The sequence below is a fragment of the Armigeres subalbatus genome, chromosome 3, assembly GCF_024139115.2.
Source record: "Armigeres subalbatus isolate Guangzhou_Male chromosome 3, GZ_Asu_2, whole genome shotgun sequence".
NCBI lineage: Eukaryota > Metazoa > Arthropoda > Insecta > Diptera > Culicidae > Armigeres > Armigeres subalbatus.
In genome coordinates this window covers 427,314,887-427,342,186 of record NC_085141.1, presented here as the reverse complement: position 1 = coordinate 427,342,186, position 27,300 = coordinate 427,314,887, and positions in this window count along the sequence as shown.

Below are 27,300 nucleotides of genomic sequence, written 5' to 3'. Positions count from 1 at the left end.
TATAGTAATTTTCGTACAAACTTCAAACTGCGCTCAGTCAAACAACAACCAAATTAGCTAAAAATGTAAGAGGATTATAAAAATCGCAAATATCATCGTTTGAGCTTAGAGGAGCGAAAAAGTCAAAATTTGAATCACACTAATGAACAGTCTATAGATAAATAGATCAGTAAACCATTTTATCATATTTTTATTTAAAAAACCTTCTATGTGCGCTGGGCAGAATAACACGGTAAGTCGTTGGATTTCAACGGGAAATCCTTCGGAATGTGCAATCGAAGTTCTTCCTAGTTTATAAGGATATCTATCGCAAAATTCTGCGGACTTCTTTGAATTTGAATAGGCGTGGAAAATTATAGATCAGCGGCGTGACAAATTTCAGACAGTGGCACGCGGATGCAAAATTGTCGGTGGCCGCGGCGTGCCAAAAACTGTCGGCAGTGGCGCACACCTCTACATGAGAGCTCTTTATTCTTTTTGATTAATTTATTAAACAAATGTTTTCAATCATCATTCTTCCCAGGGACTTTCTTAGCCGTGGTAAGATGCGCGGCTACAAAGTAAAACCATGCTGTAGATGGCTAGATTCGATTCCCGGTCCGGTCTAGGAAATTTTCGGGTTGGAAATTCTTTCGACTTCCCTGGCCACAAATGTATCATCGTATTAGCCTCATGATATACGTATGTTTCAGTGATAAACTCTAAAAATAGGAAGAATCACTTTAATAAAGTTTTAAAAAAAATACATATACGAAGAAGATACTTCCCAGATAAATGGAAATAAGCATGAGCATGATCATGATTGACACTCACGGTTGCTACTCCGTTATTGCCGGATTAGCTGTTGTCACACAAAGAACCAGTAGATGATATTCGAGTTCATTAAACATACTCAGTGTGTAAATACTGGTAATCCAATACTCTATAGCGCCGGCCGCGTCCGAATGGAGGTCAATTAGAGATTGGGAAGAAAATGATGAAATTAATCTCGTTGGGATGAAGCCGAGGAATCCTCTGAACTTTCACGAGCATTCATTAGGATTTTGCAATAGCGCAGGATTATGTAGGGATCGTTTTGGTGAACGCAAAACGCAAAACTACATGTAGAACTGGGTTTAACACACTATCATTCAGAGTTATGATTTACTTTTTGTGAAGGAATGCAAATCTAGATAAACAACCTCATTCATCTATTATTCAAATTGAGGGGCACAGTGAGGAAAATGGTCTGCATGATTCCATATTCCCGTCCAACAGGATACTGATCTACATTTTTTTATCTGTGACGTTGTTCTCAAAATATATTATTAGATGGTCACTGGCATTTTAGGAAAGTTTCTAAGGTTATACATTTGAAGGTTATACATTTCACAGTCCAGACAATTCAAGCAATATAGGATCATCATAAATATAATCCAAATATATAGTGGAAAAATATTTATAGCATAATTTATCTTTGCAAGCTATAACCGATTAAATGTTAAATTCTAATTGAGGGTATTACAAGGGTGTATGTGCCATTTTTGTCGTTTGTCGTCCAAGATTAAAAGTGCTCGCGTTTTCGAGGGCACACCACTCGATACTGGAAGCAACGCACAACTGTCATTTTAATATTTCACGCATGCTGCGACGCAGCAAAGCTAAATCAACAAAAATGACAGTTGTGCGCCGCTTCTGACCTTAAATAGATTGAACGACTTTTGATACTTCCCAGATAAATTTGTTCCAATTTTGAAGCTGGAGAAAAATCCAGCTGAGGCTTCTAGTTATCTCGCAATCAGTTTGTTCAGAATCCTAAATGCCAGAGGCAATTGCAATGTATTAAAAAAAATTAAAAATGTGTCATAGTAAATAAGGATGATAGAGTTAAGAAAACTCAGAACTCATAGTCTAAGAGATGAATGCATGTATTAGATAATTAGCAAATAAAATGGAACTGGAGAAAAAATAAGTGTTCGAATCGTCGAAATGGATTTGATGTACAGAAGCTTGCTTCATGAGGACTACACGATCGATTGAAATCAAGGTGCGTACTCCTGTCCCATTGTACTCTATTTGGGGAATTTTGTGTTTACTTATTGAAATTTCTATTCTATTTTTTTAATGGAAATTTTATTTTGCTACCATTGATATTTTCTGGGAAAAGTTGTTTCGGAAAAATATCATTTCAGGAGAATGTCATTTTCTCTGGGAAACGCCATTTATAGAAAAATGCCATACGAGGAAATGTCACATTCAAGGTAATGCTGTCAGGAAAATGTCGTTTTCAAGAAATTTTAATGTCATTTTCGGGGAAACGTTATTTTCGGGAAATGTAATTTTCGAGGCAATTTTTTTATTCGGGGTAATGTCATTTTTTGGGAAATGCTGCTACGGACACAGAGTGGATTTGTCTGCAGGGAATTTAATGCATAGCCACGATGGCGTCGGTAATGGTTGCAGTGGCAAGCCTTCAAGTTCAGGTGGTTGCTGCAGAAAATTCATTCGCCAGCGGTTCAAGAGAGGATTAACAAATACTGAGATGTTGAAAAGAGATAAATATCAATGCACTAAAGACACACAAAATAAAATTACAAATAATATCCATTACATACAGCTACGTAGCCCTACGTCACCTTTGCCTACAACCCGATGGGCTGCACCTTTGAGTTTTTTCGAGTGTTATTAATATAGAAATAGGTGATTAATTTCCCTCCTTAGCCGTGCAGTAAGATGCGCGGCTACAAAGCAAGACCATGCTGAGGATGGCTGGGTTCGATTCCCGGTGCCGGTCTAAACAATTTTCGGTTTGGAAATTGTCTCGACTTCCCTGGGCATAGAAGTATCATCGTGCTAGCCTCATGATATACGAATGCAGAAATGGTATCTTGGCTTAGAAACCTCGCAGTTAATAACTGTGGAAGTGCTTAATGCACACTAAGCTGCGTGGCGGCAGTGTCCCAGTGGGGGATGCAATGCCAATGAAGATGAAGAGGAAGGTGATTAATTTTGAAACAAATAACCTATAGATACTTCAATAAAAACAATTAAAATCGCCTTTTGAATGGCACAGGGAGATGGTAATCGATGTTAGTGATCTTTAATGTAGCTTCCATAATTCAATGTAACGACAGACATAAACAAATATATAAACATAATATATATTATGTATTATGCAAATGGAATTTTCTGGACATAATTCAATCGAAGCGTCTAGAAACTCGTTTCATGCATATATAGCTCGCGCTTCAGGTGATCTTCGTCTGATTGTTTCGGTTAGGCGCTTGAGAAGCAAGCTTTCAAAATTAATTCCAGAAGTAGTGATTTTCACGTTGGCGTTGAACAGTGATTTCATTGCGGCAGACTTGTTACAGACAGTCAACTGAGAAAACATCAATCGTAAGTAAGAAAACAGTTGATAAACAAAACAAACTCACGGAACGACAGTGGAATCAATATTTGTGCACGTTTTCGTTTTTGTTTTGATACGCCTTCAAGACCGAACACAAAATGTTTGCTTGTGGCCATGTTTAGAAGAAACTGCAACGACTTGCACTTTTCCACTGCATTCTTGTTGTTTTTTTTGTATCGTTTTTTGTTACATATGTAAACACGTTTCTATTTCCAACTGTTATCAGTAAGTAGCCATGCTCTATAATGAAAGCAGCACTCCGCTGAATGGAATAGTCGTTCTAAAATTGGATGCCGATGTATAGGCGAATACTGAATGAAAATCCCTCTTATGATAGTATTTCAATTGATTATTTGATTGAAGTTTGGTGCTGGTTGATGGATTCAAAATAACAACTTTTCAAATAAAATCAATCACTTACATTCGTTTTGGAACGTGAGAACTTTGAATGAACGCGCACGTGTTCGGCTCCTAGCTCCTGGCGTCAGCGTGATTGTCGCTGCCATCAACTAGATACTTTGGCCCAAAACCGAAGAACGTGAATTCCAGTCGGTGGATCCCATCGCAAATACTACATTCGAGTACAACATCTGCTATATTGGTGGCGCCGACAGAGCAGAGTGTGGAGTTCGCGTCATGATGATTCGAAAATTAGATGAAATCAGTTGGAAACCGATAAGCATCCGAATCTGAAGGGTCTGATCAGCGTTGATGTGAACGAACGATAAGCCCCGAGGCCGCAAAGGGTGCGTTCTATGAAAGACTTGATAATACCTACGGAGAGTATCAAAAAACGTTGTAAACCAATACATGTGAGGAAAGATGGTCCCAAGTATACCCAATATTCGATTGACAATCACTTTTCCTTATTGACAAGGAAAGGAAAGTTTATTGTGTCAATCTGATTTCGAACAAAATTTGAGAATTTTTACTCAGGTCGTTACAACTGAATGAAGTTGACCAAAACAATGCAAAACAATTGATAACTTTTCGTAAACGAATGTTGACATAAAAACAGATTAATTTGAAAAGCACATCACAAAAAGATTTATAGTTGATACGTGAAAACCACTTTGCCGGCTTCAGGTCGTGTCATCCCACACAGTGAATTTATGATCCGGTAATGGATCAAACAATCATCAGGCGGGTAAGTAAAAGGGGGATTTACACGGTCCAGAGAAACGAAGCTATCGTGTCTAATTAGACTCCCATCGCTTTGAAGAAGATGACACGTTTCTCTACATTAGTTACTGCACTTGTTACTTCTCACTGAAACAAAAGTCTTCTATTACATTGCGCTCTGTGGGTGCCCCCGGTGATTAATTATCTGATCGGGGCGACGAGGTTAATTTCATTTTGCTTCGAAAAGAATGATTGATTCGATTTGAAATTAATTTTGTGAGAAAAATTTAGATAGGGACCTATAAGGGATTTTGTTCAGAGTGTAACGGAGCATTTTGAAAGTCTGTCAATCAGCATTTAATTGTGCCATGTGACGTTCCCAGCCGTTGACAATAAAACATCTCAGAATCAAACGAATGAATAATGCATAAAATAAAAACTAGATTCCATGGATGCTATTCCAACGTGCAGTTGATTGTTATGCCGTTTGTTTATTTACATTTTATTGTTTGCAAAAACACATTCACCCAGGAAACTTTTAAACGGACCACCCATAAAAAATGAGTCACCCTTCCGTGCTTACAAATCACACCCCCGAAAAAAAACAAACGAAAACGTTTCTTCATGTGCGCTAACGACGTACCTTAATGACGGTTTATGTTAATTATGAGTGGACACTCCCATGATCACAAAAATTGCGGTTCTAAGAAGTTCGTAGATTAACGCAAACACTTAGGTATTTGTTGGCGTTTGGACTATTCAAGTGTAAACATTTCAAAAGTATAGTAAAGTACTCGAACATTTTATGATCTTTGCGCGCCGTAGGTAATTGCATTTCTGTCAAGCCGACGGGAACTCACACTTCAACTTATAGAATCATTTCGAACAATAATTCGTTCCGGCGCCGAACGTTTCTTCAGTAGGACTTGTCACATAAATTGGCGCAATACTAACCAGCACATGAGCTTTTCGTTCGCCACCAGTCAGTGTGAAGATGTGGAGATTGTTTTATGACACACACTTGAAGGGAATGATCAAATGCCGGTGGAAATTTTGCCACCATATCTACCGGTCGTTTCAATTATATCATTTCTCTCTCCTTTTGTTACATACCTACTTTTTACGTTGCAGATCTTTTTAAATCTTGATGACTCGATAATTTGCAGAAAGTTGAACGTTTGCCTTATCACTTTGTATATGTCTTGCTTGAGGTGTTTGTATTATAGGTTTGTAGGTATAGCAGGCATTCCAGATGCCCCATCGACCAGGAATGACTCATGCCAGCAGTTATATGCAAAACACCCGAGCACCCGGCGGTAGGCAGACTTACCTAACGACAAATCAACATTGCTCGTATTTACAATCTAGCCCATTGTTAGTAGATGTGGAAAACTGCTCCAAATTCAAATCACTTCTATTTAAAGGTTATACCTAGTTCAAATTGAATTATTCAGCAACAGGTGATTCATAGCGTCGAGATGGAACTGCGTTGGGTCGGTTCGACTTGTTGTGGATGGAGGATATTAAACTCGAGAAGAATAATTCTTTTCTATGTATTGCTCGTGTCGATCATAGCAACCACACTTGAACCCGCGCAAACAGAACATCGAGTGGCCAACTCTGATCACTGAATATGCTTATGGTTTGTGGCTGTTTGTGGTTGATTGCGCATTGTCATAGCGTACTACTTAAGCATTACAAGCATGTGTGTTGATCGCTTAAGATGTTTGGTGATTTCCATTTTTACAGGGGAAACCCCGACGATCCAAACATTTGTCTCTGTTATTTTTAAAGATTTTTCTAAAAATTCTGAAGTAAGTTATTCACTGTTTTAAGGGTTACATCAGGACAGCTTCTGTTGTATAATAACTACAGACTTGTGAGAGCAGTCGAGTAAAATTTTAAATTAACAGTAACATAGACATTATATCGTTTTCAGGTAGATCTTTTAATAGTTGAACAAATCCAGGGGCTTTGTTATGTCCTGTGCGCGTGTTCTCACGATACTGTCCTTGTTGTCTGCTCCATCGTAGTACAGTCGCCATCCCTGGACCATCTAACGACCGTTCGTAAGAAGGCTCCCGTTTGCGTCTCTACACATGTCATTGCATGTTTGTTGCCCTTTTGTGAACGGCTCATCTTTTCATTTTTCATTTATTTTCATCGTACAGTTGCTTCATTGCTTCGAGGTTTCACCTTCGTGTTGGTGCTTTTCGTTTCGAATCTGGTGCCACCGTGTATAGTACAGTGCAGGGTATCTACCTCCTCAGTGTACAAGTTTCAGAGACTCAAATATTCAAATGACCAATAATGGCCTGGTCACGTCCTTGTAGTCAGTTAGGAAGAGGGAAGGAATATAAGTAGGTAATTTTTGCTAGACCTGTTTTTCATGCGGCGTTTCCACAAAAAACACAGGAAGGATTATCAGTTAGTCGGTAGGCTTCTTTGGACTCTGATAAGCGATGCGACCATGCCATTTTTTAACACAATTTTAACTATGATTCGGCCGCACGAAGCAGAACAAACTAACTACCTCACGCTAACTTTCACCTACTCAGTGACTGAGTTAAATTGCCCTCTCTTTTCTTCCCATGAAAATTTTACTCAATTTCCGTTAAAAGCGGGACAACTCAAAACTATGAGTAGTCCTGCTTTTGACGGAAATTGAGTAAAATTTCCGCTGGAAGAAAAGAGAGGGTAATACAATTTTACTCAGTCACTGAGTAGGTGAAAGTTAGAATGCTGCTTACTGAGGAGGAACACGACCAAACGTGTATCAATTGATTTACTTCTCGACCGCACAAAGCACAACGAAACCAGAGCGTTCGAAGTATCGATGAACCGAGCATGAACACTCCTCACCATGCCTGGTGGCATATGCAAACCGTTGAGGATCGCGTTTTGGACGACCAAAACGACGCACAGCACTAATACACGGTCCTCCAGGCATTAATCATTTACCTATAGGGGAGGAGAAGACCAACAGCTGTCATCGAGAGAAAAAGTAGAATCATTGAAATTTCACACGGTGTGGTATAGGAAATGAAGTATATTTTTGTTATAAAACAAAAATTAAGGACGTTTCTAAAAAATCTTGGTGTACAGGGGTTAGAATTTTGAAAGCACACAAAATAGACATCAGGACCGCTTTGCGATTTGGGCGTAATTTATTTTGTAAACAAACATTGGAAGGCGAATTCCTGCTTCAGGAGGCATTTCCCGAGAAAACCACGGTATGTATTCAACAGAGTAGGCTTTCCTCTATCAGATAGGGGAACTAGTTTTGGGGAAAATCGCTTGCATTCTGCTGAATCCATGAAACAATGTTTGTTTACAAAATAAGTTACGCCCAAATCGCAAAGCGGTCCTGACATGATATCTCGATTTTATATTTTTTCGAAAAGCAGTTAATGCTTGAGATTGTTGAATTTCTAACCACAAACTAAAAATTTGTTTGACAAAAAAATAATCTATAACGTTCTAGATACATTTTAATTCTCATTTTCTATATCATGCCGTGTCAAATTTCCATGGTTCTACCTTATCTCTGGTGGCAGCACTGATGAGGGAACCTCCCCCATGCTGTCAATCGACGAGGAAAAAATAATCACAACGAAAATACCAGGCATCTGGCACCCCAATCCTACCCACTACGTTTGACAATAGTCAAACGTTTGACAATAGCCAACATCTCTGAGTTTCCCATTGTTCCTTTGAAATTGGGTTTCCCACTGACAATTCTATTTTGTAAACAAACCGCTGTTCCAAACTGATTTTTTCCAAATAGACGTAATTATTTTTCACCATTTTTGGAGAACTTGTGCGAAATTATGAAAGCGAGGTGTGTTTCAACAAGAATACTGATGCTTTTAATAAGTTTTCATATTTTGATCGGCACCAAGCGCTCTACTTCGCCAAAATATCACGGTATATATATAACATATTTTCAATGGGAGGTTTGCGATGACTATAATTACGCCTTCGTGTTAAATTAATCGATGATTTTGATGCTGGCATCAAAAACATGGCCGCTTCGCAGACCCCTGGAAAATACCCGGTGGGATATCCAAACTGTGAAGGATCGCGCTTTGGACGATCGGATCGATGCGCAGCACTCTGTACTTACTTGCTCGATGCTCGATTGAAGATCGCGCTTGTTTCGACCGGAGCAAAGCGCAATACATGCGCATGAGCCACCGAACATAATATAGATAATTTACCATTTTCGCGACGACTAAAACACGCTCTCATTTTTTGCATATACATTTTTAATGATCAAAAAACAATTTGCATCATTGGTTTGCCATTCTTACTCTAGCCTAACTTTTGACAAGGGTCTAAGCAAAACACTTTGAACACTTAAAAAAAATTAAACTTGAAAACGGCTTGTCCGATCGTTTTGATGTCTTCGGTAATGTTTCCGGAAAACAATTTAGTTGATTTTCTCTAAAGAAAGTTTTTTTCTCACAACCCATAGTTCTCACAGTGGCTAACTAGTACTCCATTATAAGTATTTGTCAAAAAATATATACAGTTCATTTTCAGTGAAATTTATCTTTGGTTAAATAGATTCGACTGAATATAAGAACTGAATATAAGATAAAAACGACTGAATATAAGAAAAATCGGTATATTGCACCAACCAAATAACTCGAACATTTATAAAAAATCTACTTATTCTGAAAAATTATAACTTTTTTTTCCATTATTTCTCCATTATGACCTATAGTGCAAAAAATTATCTGCTGCAACAAATAAAATAAAAACGATTTTCAAGTTTTATTTTCAATGTTTGAACAGTTTTTTTTCATAGTGTATATTTAGGCTAGAGTCAAAATGGCAAATCAGTGATGCAAATTATGTTTTTGATCAAAAATAATGCCTATGCAAAATTTCAGGGAAATTTTGCTCGCTTTAGCTTTAGTCAGATTCATATCGACTACCCTTGTTTTTTTGTAGAGGCTTCTTCGCCACGAGCTTTTGGGTCTGCCCTCATTGCGATGTCCTGTCAGATTCCACTTCAGAGCTTGCAGATTTCGTCTCTGCTATTTCATACTTCATTTTACGCTCTCGAGTTTCTATTAATATCGGCATCGTCGATGAAGCTCCTGTTGTGCGGCCACCAGGTTTGAATTATAAAACTTAGATATTAATTGCTTAATATTTTCATCAAGTCTCACACACCAAGTCTCACGCATTTAACAACACAGATTTCACGTTAGAGTTAAATATTCGGTGCGTTGACTAATCTGAATTGAATCACCATATGTTTCGTTAATTCGCAAAAGTAGCCCTAGTGTTCTTGATCCGTGCCCATATGCCTAACTCACTTACTTTTGCCGACGTTAATTAGATAGCAAGATATTAAAAGTTTTCGACCTCCTTGGCTACCGTAAACATTTGGTCTTGCTGACGATGATGATGAGTCCCGCCATAGACGAGCGTTGAGCAAGGCCGTTCAGCTTACTCCGCATATTACTACTGCCACGGTTTTGTATACGGTCAATCGCACCCAACTTGATCTCGCCAATAACGATGAAGAACAGTACCGGAGGTAGAATACATCCTTGCCCCACTCCAGCGACCCCGGATGTGCTCAGACATCATGTAGGATTGTGCATGTAAAAGCTTGGTTCTGTGAGTCCAATGAGGCCGATGTTTTATCCGGAACTCCCTTGCGTCTTTTCGTGGTTAAGAGGATTGAATGTCTTTCCATAGTGAATGAATACAAAATAAAGAGAATCTTGGAATTCGTTGACTTGCTCCAGAACCATAAGGTACGTGGCCATACGCTCCACACATGATTTTCCGGCACGGAATTCAGCCTGATTCCGTTAAAGACGTAGTCTCAATCTTTTCCTGTTTCCAAATATAGAATAACTTTGCAAAGAACTTGTCAACTTTACCGATAGGGTGGAGACTGGAGATCCCATGTGTCGGACACCTCTCAAAGTCCCAATACCGAACACTTCCTTACTGCCGCTATACGCGTAATTGTCCCATGTAGTATACATAGGAATCCAAGCAAACAAACTTTAAACTGCAACTTAAATCACAACCTAATTTGCTAAAAAATTAGGATAATGAATAAAATAGCAAATGTCATCGTTTAAGCATAGGGGATATAAAAAGTCAAAATTTGATTCACTCTACGATCGCTTATAAGTCTCATCTTTGCTGGATTTCCTATTCATATGAGACAAATATGCAGTTGTGGGCAGTCTAGTGGTCTACCTTAGAGCGGAGCAAACCGGGAAATACGCTGCAGCTAGGCTTACCAGATGATTGTTCAGCGAGGAGGACATTTGGTTCTACAGATGGGAGGACATCGGACACGGAAAAGGAGGACATATGAAAAAGTTTGATTTTTACTGTGTGATTTTATGTAAATGCCTCAATATTTTCCCTTTTCTTACAATATTTGTCAGATTTTCTGAAAGCATTCTTCAATAACGGTATACAAAACCAAACTTTTTTCATGTCAAATGCTGATTGAAAACAAAATATCGATATATTTTTGAACAACGCAAGGACCATTCTTTGACCCTAGGTACGCAGTAATTGATCCTCCGGAATCCCTCCCTCCTGAACATCTATGAATGTGTCTTTTTTTATTTGTCCTAGAAAGCTACCTTTTTTGAACCATTTGGTACAGAAATCTAAGAGCTAGATCAGAGCCTGTGAAGTGACTAGAAATTAGCCCCGGAAGGTCACCAAGTGTCCCTCCGAATGATGTAAATAACCTGGATAAAGACGCAAGTCTATAGGACGAATTCAAAAGCTTTTATGGCCAAAAAAATAGTCAAAGCATGGTGCTGTACTGGTTTTGCTATTACAATGCTGCAGAGACCGATTTTACAAATAGTCTAATTAATGTACAATTGCAAACTCGGAACCATTTAGACGACAAATTAGAGTAATGGCAAAAATTTACTGCGGAACTCCGCGGATTATCATTTTATTTCATTTTTAACTCATCAGAACGAAACAAAATAATAAAAATAATGAACTCTGTGAAATTCTGGCGAATTTCGTTATGATTCACCTCGAGTTTTTAGCAATCTTGCTGTCCTGAAATGAATCTGTGTCAATAGGTCGAAGGACAAAAGGTCGAAAGGACGAAAGGTCGAAAGGACAAAAGGTCGAAAGAACAAAATGTCGAGAGGACAAAAGGTCGAAAGGACAAAAGGTCGAAAGGACAAAAGGTCGAAAGGACAAAAGGTCGAAAGGACAAAAGATCGAAAGGACAAAAGGTCGAAAGGACAAAAGGTCGAAAGGACAAAAGGTCGAAAGGACAAAAGGTCGAAAGGACAAAAGGTCGAAAGTACAAAAGGTCGAAAGTACAAAAGGTCGAAAGGACAAAAGGTCGAAAGTACATAATGTCGAAAGGGGAAAAGGACGAAAGGACAAAAGGTCGAAGGGAAAAAATGTCGAAATGGCAAAAGGTCGAAACGATAAAAGGTCGAAAGGACAAAAGGTCGAAAAAATAAAGAGTCGAAAACAAAAGGTTGAAAGGATAAAATGTCGAAAAGGACAAAATGTCGAAAAGACAAAAGGTCAAAAGTAAAAAAAATGAAAAGGAAAAAAGGTCGAAAGTCAAAAAATTGAAAGGACAAAACGTTGAAATGACAAAAGGTCGAAGGAAAAGAGAGTCGAAAAAATAACATAAGGTTGAATGAAAAACAGGTCGAAAAATCTGTTTTGAAATCTGAACAATAAAAAAAATATTAAAGTTTCCCGTCTGAAGGCGGTCTTGGGCGTTAGAGGGTCACTAGTTGACTTCAAAATGAAACACAAACGTTCACAAATCACGTAAGGGAGCATCCATAAATTACGTAACGCTTGGAGGGAGAGGGGGTCGAACAAAGTGCGACGATCCATACAAAATATTTGGATGTTTCTTAGAAAAGAAGGACTAAGGGGGAGGCAGGGTTAAAAATAACACACAAATTCTGGCAATTCCATACCCCTCTCAACTTTACAGCGTAACGCAAAGGTTTCTATTAAAAAAAATAAATGTATTACGTATATTCGTTTATAGTTACTTAAAAACAAATTTCGTGAATGAAAACGTATCATCTTTTGAGCACATAAAAATAAAATTACTGTCATTAGAAGATTATTTTGATTATTATCATTTTGATGAAAATGATAGAAGAACTATTTTCAGGAATTAAAATTAAAGTTAATAAATCCTGGCAATACTTTGATAAAAATATTGATTTGACAATACACCTCTAAAGAATACCCTGTGTTTTAACAAAAGGAAAATTCTAGAATGGAATGTTTTCAAGTGTTTTTGGTATTTCATATGCGGTATAAAAATGCGAAACTCGAAAGAAAAGGTTATGAAAAAAAGAAAAAAAAGAATCAACAATGAAAATAAGGTTAAACACAAATAAATAATAATGTGCGAAACTCGAATGACAAGTCTTTGATTAAAAGAAGGAAAAATTCAATAATAAAATATAATCAGGTGAAACACAAATAAATATAAATATGCGAATCTCGAAAGAACGGCCTATGACTAAAAGAAGGAAAAATTCAACAGTGAAATATTATCAGGTAAAACATAAATGTGCAAAATAATGGTTGATTAACTCTCGACGTTTTGCCTAATTTTTCGACCTTAGCCACAACTGGTACACCTAGCCTATATCATGCTTGAGAATATGGGAGTCATAATTAGTAGACCAGATCGACAAAATATCCAGGAATAATATATGTATCTATAATTTTCCAGTTGAAAACAGTATGAAGCCAAGAAAAATAAGAATCAAATTTGACGCAGCTGCAAAATCAAACGCCATGTTCTTAAACAAACGACGTTCTCATCCCAGGGGCTACGCAATGGTGAGTTGATATCCGGGAAGGAGAGCCTAACATAGCTTTGGTTTTCACAATTTCCAATACTCACGCTTCTACGGGTCTTTCGATGACAATGAATTGCCAGCTAAGGGCTGCGTACTTAGCTTGTAGTGTAGTCTGGGCCCTATTGTCCATCTGACATCAGCGTGCGTCCTGAGGGTCTGCCTAGGATGTGGTCGACTTTGACAGTGGGCTTTGTTGTGCCGCTCATTTGACCCGACAGATCGAGCGTCTGTTCACCAAAGAGGTGCGGCTCCAACAGCGTCTGTTCTGGCCTCCAGCGGATGAGTATGAAATCCTACTCCCCCGAAGCTATACCTAAGAGTGTAACCCCATCCCTTGGGCCAATTTGTTCGAGAATTGGATGATGAAAGATTACGGACTGATTTTGCGGAAAGGACTCTTAGCGCGAAACAACGGACACGAATAGAAACATGAAACGTTTGAACCCTAGCCTAGTAGGGTAAATTGGCGCTTATCAAGTAGAAACCTATAAGTGTAAGGATAATCGAACATCCTTGTCTTACAGACCGATTAATATTGAACGATTCGGATAAACATCCATTCACTAATACTCTCGATGTACCTACGTATTTTTGTATTTGTGCCTGTTATCAGCTTCTTCCCAAACCGACTCATCTCAAATAGAGATGGTCCCGCAGCATCCTTTGGAAATTCAAACACCATAGAGTGTTATCCCTCGTTTAATAAACAATGTGCACTCTCAGAAAAATATATTAGCTCTTTTAGTGGAATGTATTCAACCGTCTAAGACGAATTAAGTACTCTCCATTTAATTCCACCAGTTAATTTTTGTTATCTTTGCAGATACGTATTTCGACCACGAGTCAAGTCGAGTCAAGTACGAGACACTGAAGACGACCACACAGTTGTGGTCGAAATACGTATCTGCAAAGATAACGAAAATTAACTGGTGGAATTAAATGGAGAGTACTTAATTCGTCTTAGACGGTTGAATGTGCACTCGCTTGACTGTGGATATACAACAGTAGGTAAAGTACATGTGAAGAATGGGCAAATCAAGCATCCGAAAGATATTCAATTTGCAAAAAAGAGCTAACCGTGGTGGAGGTTGGTACTCGGATTCTGATGGCTTTTCCGCAAACGGGACCTTTAAGTGGTCTTGTTGTGTATAGGGGTTATCACGCCTATCTAGAGAGTAGGAGGTTGAGGGTTCGAGTCCCTCCAAGACACGTGGACACGCAAATTTCATATCAATTTGTCCATTTCGAAAGATGTGCTGTGCATATGCACAGCTAAGATATTTAACAAAAAATGCCTTTGGTAGCCAAATAGCGTCAGATGGCGGTCCGTGGTATGTTGCGATTTCGACGGGGAAAATCGGATTTGTTGGTGACGTTAAGGAAATGATCAACAGGATCTGGATATCCGAAAACGACGAACTGAATATTCAAATTTTGTGGATATGAAATCAGAAGTGAAAGCTCCAATGAAGTGTTGATCACTATACCAGATAACCAGCAAGCAGAAACGATTGATACAAGCATCAGTGATGGAATAACTCGTGTTCTAGATCTTCTATGGAGTAGTGAAGATGACTAATGCTCTTTATCGAATGATTTTCGCAAGGTCGAGCTAGCTCTTCTGATGGAAAATCGCGTACCAACAAAACGCGAGGCTTTGTCAGTGGTGATGTCCGTTTTGATTGACGCTTCCCATCCCACTTTGGATGGTACGACCAACTAGCGGAAGTCTCAGTTAGCCTTGCGAGTGAAAGCATAGTATTGCCAATACGGAAATGGTTAGTTAGATTCTCGCTCCGGTCTAGGATGTGTATCCAATTTAATTGCCATACAAGATACATTCTTTCCTTAGCAATAGAGGCTGAATTGACCGTAAACATCTGCGGGAGTCTCCACTGAACTGATAGTTCGTACACGGTCTTGTGTTAGCGCAAAACGAAGAAAGCGTTGAAGACTTTTGTTTTGAACAAGATGGCAGAAGTATTAGAACAATCTGCACCGAGCACATTGCACAAAATTATGTCTACAGTCTCGTTCAATCTTCTGTTTAGCATTTCGGCTTATTGATGTGGATAATAAGCAGTTCAAAGTTACCGTAAATAATTCAAATCAAGATGCGATATTCAAACGTTTCTCATTCGCTGGCGAATTTTTATCAATTGGAAGTGTAAAAGCAAGGTCGTGTGCGAGTGTTGCTCATACTCGTCCATTGGGTTTATGGGCAGCGACGATTGGAGCGGCCTATTCCGAAATACCGACTGGAGAAATGATTCCCATTGATTCGAGACGGTTTAGTACGGTGTCCACCAATGAAATCATATTTAATGGAACCGGGCACTTTGGGCAAAACACAGGTTTTTGGTTGGGTTTTAGGAAAAGTCTTTGTCTTGGTGCAGTATCCCATCCTCGTCGCCAAATGTTGTGTTTCGGGATCAGCCGAAATAGTGAAAAACGTGGTTTTACTAATTACGGAATAACTAATTTTATTGCGTCTTCACTAGACCACGGCTAAATGCAAAAGAGATCGAGTTAGGCTCGGGCAACTCGCAGGTTGCTAAGATTGAAAATTACGTTGCTAGGGTAACCAATTTAAAGTTTAAATTTAGCATGGTGTGCTACGATCACACCTAACAGAAATTTTAAATCCTAAAGGCAGGTTCAATTATTGCATTATTGCTTAATGGTTTGTCAAGCTGTGCAATATTTACGGCTCGATAACTGATTGTTTTCTGCACCGACTTGTTTTTTTGGCAGGAATGATCATGTGACGTATACCAGTCTGAGCTCCTTTGATTCTTTAAATAACATATCTCCTGCTCAATAGGAATGACCTTGTTGTAAATTTTATTAGATCGTTTGTCGTCTTTTATTTATCGTGCCTTTATGGTGGAATGTACTGTTCGTTATGATTAATGAGTTGAAAAGACTCCAATCATCATTATCTTATCGCCATTGGAAGTTCCATTCAGGATGAATCTTCGAAAGGAATGTCACTTTTTTGATTTTGGCAGCCAGATTTATTAGGTGAATCATGCTGATGACAAATATCATCATATGGTATATTTTGCAGTATAAAATGTTCGTAAAATAGAATACTGTAATTATATTTATTGAACGGCTACTCAGTCTTGCAATTATTACAACGAGTTTTTTATTTACGGAGATTGTGTCGAAACGTCGGGTAAATAAAAAAAACTCGTTGTAATAATTGCAAGACTGAGTAGCCGTTCAATAAATATAATTAAAACGTACAGTCGATCCATAATCAGTAAAATATAATACTTTATGTTCAACGCAGTCCTCCTAATTTAAATCGCATGCAAGTCCTGCCAAACCATCAAGTTGGTGCAGTGAACAATATGATTGATAGCAGTTTCCAAGACGTCTTGCATTGTATACCGCGGAGCCATATCAGAGAGTTTAAAAATCAAAGACATTAAAATATTTCATTTGATCACGTAATGTTAACTAGCCAAGTAGAACAAAATCTCTGCTGATTTTCAGTGACAGTAATGGTACCAGGGTAAATCCAAATAAGATTTTTTTTAAACCAATAATAAGTTTAAAATATAAAACGTTAATAGGTTATATACTATGCTAATTGAAGTGAGATTGTTTTTATTCAATCTTAACAATTCACAAACATTACTTGCCCACTGTGCCTTTGGGGGTAAAATTTAGTTTAGGTTTCCATAGTGGTGTTATCCATTGATTTCTTGTGGCTATTGGTATAGTTGCTCATCCACTATACGTACAAGGGAGTCAATATTTTGAAGAAAAATTATTATTTTCAATAGTTTTTCAAGTAAAATCGAAAGATAAAATTGGTTCGGTAGCATAATTACAGCTTGACACTTCTACTAAAATAATCGTGAAGTGTATTATAACAGTTATGATTTTTTTTTTCAAAAGCCCTGTACTTCCTTCCGGTGCCTACCTCCACAAGGGGTACGGTTTTTTTTTTGAGTATTGAGTAGGGGAAGTGCACCGGTTTTAGCCAACTTAGTGCCTAATTTGGCCAACCCTGAAAAATACATATTTTTCCAAAATAATCGATCAGTTGAATGCAGCGTTGAAGGGTGAGGGATATATCCTTGCTGGAACTAATAAAACCCTTGCGAATTGGTTTATTTTTGAAGTTATTCGCAAAATTGGCCAAATTGTGAACATGGCCAAAACCGGTACAGTTCCCCTATGTATTGCGAAACAAAGATCTGAAAAACATTCTGTTGAAAGCAAATCAAATTTGGGGAAATTTTTACAGCGACCAAACAACTTTAATCTACTGATGTGATCATTATGGACCATTCATAAATTATGTAACGCTTTAGAAAAAGGGAGGAAGTTAGATCAAGCGTTACGGACCTCTCGATTATTAAAAAAATCCATTCAAAAAGTGGATGGGGTTCAAAATTACAAAATGTCGCGTTACAGTCCCTTAGATGTCTTTCCCGCTATACTTTATTGATCGGTCGATGACAATTCAAAAGCTAAAAATTACAGCAATAATAGCACAATAAACAAAACAATCTGTTTATACGCTAAGTACGCGGTATTTCATTTTATTACTACTTAATGATTGCAACTAGTCGAATCAAGCACGAGACACGAAAGACGACCTTACTGATAAAGTCGGAATAAGTATCTGGAAAGTTACCGTGCGAATTCAAATTTCGGACGCACACTAACTTTGCAAGAAAAATCAATATTTGCACAATTAGTTTCAATGATATTCGCTGACCGAAATTCTAGTGCAACGTGTCCGAAATATGAATCAGTGGGTGCGTTTGTACGAAATTTGATTTCAAGAGGAGCCGATTAATTAGATTTATAGTGGATTTTACAGGACGATAACAAGTAACATTAAACTGAGAATCGAATGCTGTAACTGTAAAGTTTTGGACTCAATGGTATTTGAATCAACGTGGTTAATAGTTAGCGCGTAAATCCTTTATTTATTTCGGAAACCTTGAGTGTCCGAAATACGAATTTGCGCGGTTCAATAAAACATCAACGTAAAATTTAAATTTATCCGAAAAAATTCCACTAATAATTTTTTTTTAGATTGAAGCATAGCAAAGCCTTGTAAATGTGGCTATCAAAATCCTATCAGATTAATAATAAATCAATCATAGATGAATCGGTTTCCAATAAACGATCATTAAATAAGTGATGCAGCAGCGGTTGCCTTACTTAGCCTAGCGGTAAGATGCGCGGATATAAAGCAAGACCATGCTGAAAGTGGCTCTCGGTCCGGTCTAGATAATTTGGAATGTAATGCCAAGAAGAAAATGGAGCAGTGGTAGAATCAGGCCAGATAAGAAAACGTAATTGTCATTTCTGTAATAATCATAAAATTTCAATTGCCCAAAACTGGTTTCCATGTTTTTGTTTTTCTGTTCGACCAATCTGAATCATATTACGATTGACAATTCACTGGGATATTCATTCATATTTGAGCTATTAAAAAAACTATGTTTGTATATTTGTAACGAACGACATTGGAGAAATTGTGCTTTATAATTTGTAATGTGCTACTATGAAAATCGAATTAATTTTTCTGAAATAACTGAAAAGTCCATGAAAGCTTTGCTGAGTTTAAATCTTCTGGAGTAGCATTTACTTTACTTGATTGTGTGTAATGAAAATGATTTATGTCAAATTATGAGCGATGAAGAAGGAATACCAGCATTCAATTGTCCACTGTTGTGCGGTCACAATTTTCAATGTGGCAAATGAACTTGATATTTTTGCCTTTCTCGTCTATTAATGTATTCAATTAAGTGTACCGAAAGGCTGTATGTTCGCTCCAAAAATGATCTTTGTATATGAGGCCCGTAGACCAAGCGACCCGATGCATTAAGATGATGGAGATGGGGGATTTTCGATTAATTCAGAACAAACTTTGTTATTACACCTACTCATCTTTATGAATTAAACTTTTGGAAGCGATACATATATTAAATTCAAGCACTGAATTTTTTTCAAATATACAATCATATGCATAATTGTTGCATAACTAGCTATATTCCGATGTAATTTCGTATGCAAATTAAGATTTTTACAAGGTTTGATTTGCCGATTGACCGATATTAATGACAGACAAAAACGACTTCGATTTCGATTTTTTTCCATGTGGCATCTGTCTGCCAGTGCCATTCCGAATCGGTCTGTTGCTAACAGCCAGGTACCGTTTATCAAGACGATGATTATTTTTGTGTTTATAAAGCGTGCATCACTATTACGGTGACCATAAGTATTTTTAATATGATCAACATATTATAAGAATTAAAATGAAATCTGAAGAACAGAGGCTTTTCAAAAGAAGATCGTGAATCTGAAAGATGAGTTCGTTTCAATATATTTAATTGCTTGTTTGTATTTTGACAAACAATTTGAGTAAACTTGTTTTTCTCACCAAAAAGTTGATATAAGCATTTATTTTGTGTCTGAAATCTCTATTCGCCTTATTAGCATGTGCAGTTTTTGGTTTGGTGGTTATTTATTCGCTAAACTTTACATCAATGCTCTAATAACGTCGAAATGCTCGCCGCATCGCAATATGCTTTTTTTTTCAAGACCGGACTTTGTTCTGCTGGTGTAACTATAATTCCTTTTTCTTCAATGGCACAAGAGGAACCCCGAATTTGAAATATCCCATACAAAAAGCTTAAACATGTTTGAAAATCATACGCGTGTTCATGCCACAAATGTTTGGGCTCAAATAATTTATTTATTGTTTAACTGTTTTTTTCGTATTTCTAAAGTGAGTTACTTTAGAAGTGTTTACCGCCTATCCTGTTCGTCATCATTTGAAGTTTTGAAGGTTTGAAGAAATAAAATAGGAGAGATTCCATATGGTTACCCTAAACAAAATGAGATAACGATCTTCCACTGATGTCAAATTGAGGATTCGACATTGTTATTATTGATATATGTGTGTTCCTTTCGACAAAAAAAAAGAACAATGTTTGCACGATGGGTAGTTTGAACAAGCTTATCATTTCGATGGTTGAACCGGCGTCATGTGTACAACATTTCATTATAAAATATATTAAAGATCAATTAGTATTGCTACGTTCAATTTTACAATTTTACAGGACAATGTACAATTCCAACAGGAAGCTATTGCGTTTCGGCAAACATCTCACGAATATCCAAAAAGTCTAGTTTTAATTAGTGTTCTCGTGAGTTTTTGATTTGCTATTAAGCTTTTGCAAAACATATAATATTGTCGGGTTTAAAACATTTTGTACGGAAGGTAATACCTGCCAAATATTATTAATAATGGATCAAATACAGTACAGACTGAATGCTTATAAGTGCTTGCGAAACTAACGGTATTGGCCAGTCAATTGATTGAAAATTGAATAAATTTAAATAAAATTGAAATTTTTTGGCAAAATTACATAATATTCGAAAAAATATTTCAAGTCCATCGATTAGCCTTTTCAAGGCCAAATATTATTTCAATCAAATTACAATCAACAAAATATGTAAGTACGCATTTGTTGTTTTTTTCTCTGCTGCTGTTCCGCACCTCAATTCACTATAAAACAACGACGCAGCGAGTGGTGACAAACAGATTATGGGATTCAAATAACAGCAATCATTGGCACTGATAACACGATACTACTGACAAGTTAAGTCAATGTACCGAAGCATCCCCGTGATTGATCAAGCAGAGGGGATTTTAACATGCCCGCCCGCAGAGTATGTACACCTTCGAGAATGGCAAACAAATTCCATACTGGTCAAATTGCAACAACGTTTCCGTTCGGAAACGTGAGCGCAACTATCGCAATCGCAACCATCTTCAATCGAGCCGCTAAGCCATTCAGTTCGAGCGAGCCATCATGGTGTGGTGTGGTTCTCTCTTTCTCGTATTTCGCAGACACCCAAACGGAGCCGGGGTCCTTATCGAAACTGTTTCGTTGCCGTTCCTCTTCCGGAATCATTCGCCAACCGTCTCCGTATCGATGATCCCGCATGTGCGATCGTACGAGAGGATGGTCCAAAATGTACCATTTGAGCTTATATTTCACAATACATGTTCAAATTGTTGAAAGATTTCAACATACAGTATGCAGATATAAAATTCTCTTACTTAGAACAACTATATAGAAATAGAAATGCTAATTCATGTAAAATAAACAATGGCTGACATGTTGTTTGTTTATATACGATAATCTTCCGTGTATGCTAAAACAGGAAATTAATGAACCAATTTCTATATTTTTCATTACAGCTTGATGCATAGGGTAGGGAAACTACTAGGGAAACCAATAATGTCGATAGGAGTTCGTTGAAGAGGGGAATATTGCACAAAATAAATATGCGAATTAAACAAGATTAAACGAGATTCGTTAGTCAAATATAAAAACTTTGCTGTTAGAGTAGCATTCACACGGATGATTTTCGATTTATCAGTTTTTGGTAGGTATTTTTAGGTAGTTGTATTTTGGTTTTATTTCAGAAAATATTTGACCTAAAAGAATTCGCTTTACCTTCGTATCTTATTTAATTTTTTTTATTATTATCATTTTTTTTAAATAGTGTTTTTCTTAATCTTTAAATAGAGTTCATCGCTTCCATAACTTAGCATTTAACATTATACGATATGGGCATTTGCAATGATAGTTCAGTGTTCGGAACAACCAGCCTTTCACAAAGTGTTTAGTGTTTTCCCCTATTAGTTCATCACAAGGATATTCACAAGAACTTCTAGTAGTTTTATACAGTACGGAAAGGTGGGGAGGCTTGATTCCTTGGGAGACTTATCCCCTTGGAGACTTGATCCTCCCCTGTTTTACCGAGAACTAAAGTAGTATTGTTATAGGGTATTTTTTAAAATGGATCCTCTAAACAAATGATCGCTATGTGACGAGTTATTTTTTTCATTGACAACCTTATTTACTCTACTATTTACTGTGTTTTGACCATCCTAGAGATTTTTTTAGAGGCCACGCAAAATTTGAACAACTTTTCCCAATAATGACCAAATGCTGTCATTTTTCCACAGCACAAAGCCATGAATATGCTAAATGATCTGTGCTGATAAAAATGCCAACATTCCACCACAATTTTAGGATATTTGGATTTTGAGTTGTATATAAGGAGTTGAATATAAGTTGAATATAAGGAGTCTTGATCTCTCATTAGTCATCCGTACAAAAAATTAGCGAAAAAATTTAAGAAAATATAAATTGTCCTCAAGCGATTTAGAATTGCCAGATGTAATGATGGGTTTGCTCTAAAAAAATATTTATTGAGTAGTTATCATAGAAAGGGGATCAAGTCTTTCCAATTTTGAAGATCGCTCTCGAATTCAATAGCAAAAATCGTTTATGAAAATGCACAGCAAGTCGGAAAATCTGCGTATTTTAGAGGATATATATTTAAAAGTTCAGAGAGCATGGTCCTGAATTATAAGCAGGAGATCGAGCGTTCAAACCCAGGTTCATTGTACCAGAATCTTCATAATTGTTGTTTCGTTTTCTACCAAAACAATCCGTACTGTTGTTCCTTTCGCATTAACAATTTCTTAAACTTCCGTTGCACCTATGACAAATCGTAGAGTTCTCTGCACCTTTCTTAAGTAGGTGTTCAGCTAATCCAGTGATCGTAATTTACACTCATTCTCACGAGAAGAGAATGCTCATTCTTCTGAGTTCATTTTAAGAGAAAAGAATAATGAGTGAAAGATGTTTTCCGCCACAAATTACGTAAAAGAGATTCTCCTTCGACCCAAAAATGGTCCATTTCGTCTCGTCGAACTTGCAATTGAAACTGGAAGTCACTATTTGGTCACTTTTGCCACGACTGAAAGTCACTATTTAGTCCCTTTTTTCATCAGCTTTGGTCACTAAAGTCACTATTTTGAGCGGTATCGGTCGCTACCAGCCCTGTTTATATGATAGATAATCGAAATCGAGCGAGTAAATACGATAAATTTGGGAAAATTCAGTCGGTAAATGATGAAATCAGATGTGAATATACAGAGAAAACAACAAATGTTGGAAATGACATAATTCAAATTAAGTATAACTTTATTTAAAAGTCGATGTAAGTGGATTTGAAAGCCAGCGGAGGGCAACTATTGTTGTGATGGTTATCACGATCTTCATTCTGCCAAACTCCCGTATGAAGAGGGAGGGGAGAGTATCAATGTGGAAGCTGATATCTCTCCATAGGCAGATGACTTGATTTGCTTATATACCATCGCGTGCGGGAAGGGTTTCTATCTGGGTAACTGGCTCTAAATTTTATAATATGATGTCAACATCTAGTCGAACAGGTTTATAGCGCAGTTCTGTTTGCTCTATGCATTTTAACACTCTGCAAAACCATTTCAGAATAGGTAGAAGGTCAGTACGACGTGGCTATCATTGTTAATCCAATTTGTAATCAGCGTAAGAGCCGGATAATAACCAGTGGTGGAAATCTGTGAATCTTACTCACAAAACGAGAAGTAGGCAATGCAAAATACATAAAACAACCTCGGAACACGTTTCTCACGGATGTTCAAGCAAGAACACATTTGTTTATTGTTATTGTGTTTATGTCAAATCAAATTTATTCATTGCTTTCGAAGTAACCACAAATACTCACGACCATGATTTTTCCCGAACAAAATATTACCCTGCTTTTTGTCTTTGCTCTGCCCGTACTCGCGAACAAAGCAAGCCCAAGTTCGCGCGAGTGTGGCATTTTTAGTAGGCCCAATTACACACTTTTCTTACTCGTAAAGCGAGTATTTCCACCACTGATAATAACTATTGTATTGAAACTAATTTAACAAAATTTTAAAATTTGCTCTAAGATCAAATCGCGAATCATCCCGCGTGGTATCTATTTAGCGTGTGTTTCATATTTTTGCAAATTCCGGGACCGTAATATTTATTAGCTGATAGAACAAACTCAAATTAATTGGTTAGAACTCATTCAGCTCTTTTGCAAATGGATTTTTTGAAAGGATTTCATCCATAATAAACCGATTGACCTCGTGGATTTGTTTTTTCTTCTAATTATAATCAAATCTGGATTGGTCCTGAGGTGGACGGCGATTTGAACAGAGTTGAATTTTATTGACCCAACTGTGTGCCATAGTTTAATTTTCTTTGATCCAAGTGAATCCGTTGGCGATTTCGATCACCAACCAATCTACTTCCTACAGATTTGTGTTTTACTGATCCATTAGTTCCTTCACACCACCGACGGAAAATAGTTTATGGTGCGGCTTCCGAAAGACCGCTGGAAAAATGGTTTGTGGTTTGAAAAACCACAAGGCTCGTCTGTGAGACCGTAGGGAATTGGTTTGTGGTTTAGAAAACCATAAGTCGGGTTTGGATTGGATTTGGATTGAATTTAGATTAGCTTGGATTTTCTTATCTTTATTAGTTTGTTTTTTTAAATCTTATTAATAATGAAGTTCAACACCGCTTCCCTTTGGATTGCGTTTGGGTGAGATTTGGAATGTTTGGGAAGAAATTGGAGCTTCATTGTATTTGCTGAAATCTCGAATAACAAAAGAAGGCCATTACATTGGTTTCGTACATTTGTTGTTCTCTAATCGTCCATTCATTACTTAAATCCTAATTGAAAAGCTTGTAAAGATTTGTGACACGGAATAAGAACGAAAGTATGAATCACGTTTTATCTTTCACGACCCACAGTTTGGGAACCCGTGTTCTAAATTATTGTTCTGATACTGATATTAAAACCATGATATTAAGACAAGTTTATTTTGGTGTGCAGATTTCAATAGAGGTCATCGGTTGCTCAAATGCAACAGATTAGAGGTGAACCAGCCAAGGGCTGAAAGCCTCTTTAATAAAGAACGAAAAAAAATGCAACAGATTCATAGTTCATGGTATTGCATCCTATGCTAGATTTTTTTTTGCATTTTTAATGAGAGAAGGAGGGGATTGTGGGGTTTGAGTATGTTTATCGGCCTCAGCGTGTGTTTATCGGCTAGCAGCAAACCATGACTCTTATGGTCAGATCTCCGCGGCTCACGCATCCACGGAGCGTTGCTATCAGTGTTGGTAAAATCATTCATAAAACTCGTTTGCGATTTTAAAAGAATGCATCACGTTTGAGTTTTTCATGCTAAAACGGGTCATTTCAATCATTTCCCAAAAAAAATCATTTCGCACTAAAACGTGTTTATAATCAATTTGGGGGCAATTTGTTGTTTACACGCAAGAGTATCAATTGTTCTATGTGTTGAACGTTAATTTACTGTTATTTTACGAATGAGAATAAAAGAAAACCTACGATGATTCAACACCAGTCGAGAAGCGCTAATCGTGTAGGGTCCAAGTTTAAATTCCGTTTTTGGCGATTTTTTTGAAAGGTAGCTAAAGTTGGCGTAGTATACAACATTTCATTCCTCGATGGAAGTCTAAAAATAGATTCAATGTAAACACAAAAGATTATATAACATGTTTTTGGTTTTAACTAAGTGCTGTTTGCTTATGATTAGTGTCATGAATGAACCCCAACATGTACCAAACAACAAAGTAATTTGATGAGAACATTATTTTGAGTCAAGTACGAGACACTGAAGACGGCCTTACTGTTGAGGTCGAAATGACGTATCTGTCAATGGTACCATCAAGCGGTGGGATTAAATGGGACTGTACAAACTCGTCTTATGACAAGTAAAGTCATTTAATTTTTAAGCCATACTGGTATATTGTCAATTATTATTGATCAAAATAAAGTTTAATTTGCAGATGCTGTATACAAAAATATGTGACATAGGGGGAGGAGTGGTTTAAAAATTGCCAACTTTTGCGTAACGCACATTAAGATAAAGAGTGGCACATATGAATTCAAAAGTCGATTGCTTTGATTAACAGTTTCATGCATTCAAATAATTCATGTTTTTATTCGGAATATTAAATTTCCGTTCCAATACAATCTGCTACCATCATAATCAGGCTCACCTCATGAAATCCTTATGAAATCCTAATTATTGATTTCTTATTGTAGAAAGTCACTTTCTTGTATTCTAGATTTTCTTCATGCATCAATAGCAAAGAATAAGTTTAGTTTTCCAGTTCCAGAAACACTCTAGTGAAAACAACAAAATCAGATCAACCATCATGCTTTTTAATTGCTTTCATATTACTTTTGTGGCTCTACGTCTCTCTCAACCGGGGACCAAACTGTTTCCCTTTTTTAAGTTCTTGTGCTTTGTCAATCACTGCCAAAATCCAAACTATTTTTCCCTTTTCAATTCATCTTGTACTTTGCTTTTTCGTCTATTTCCACTGGAGAGCATTTCTCAATTCATATTACCGCATTTTTTGTTATATCTTGTACTTTTGCTTCTCCGTCTATTTCCGCGGAGAGCATTTCTCATTTTTTAAACCTACTTTCTCTCTTTTACACAAAAAAATACTACCGCATGGCCAGCCACCAACAGCGCCATGTCGTGGCCGAGCGAAATTTGTCGAATGAAACAAACTTGTCTTTACTAGAGCACCCTCGCTATCAAATCACAATAAGGCTTAAAAACTCAGAACTATACAACAGCAGGGTGGCCAGTGAGTCGGTAAATTTGGAAATATGCGGGAGTTGGAAGTTCATGCGGGAAAAAGTCTGGAATTTCTTGAAATTACATAAAGAAAAAGGGGAAAAAAAATCAGAAGGTTAAGAAAATTATTTTGAGCTTTTTAGTCGAGTCAAGTACGAGACACTGAAGATGGCCTTACTGTTGAGGTCGAAATACGCATCTGTACAATTAAGATACAATTAAGTGGTGGAATTCAATAGGATTGTAAAAACTCGTCTTTTGACAAGAGAATCAGAAGGTGTTAATTTCATTAAATTATGTACATATTATTAATAATTGTTCTAAAATACAGCGTTTACTATTTAAAATGGATAGACTTTTCCACGTAA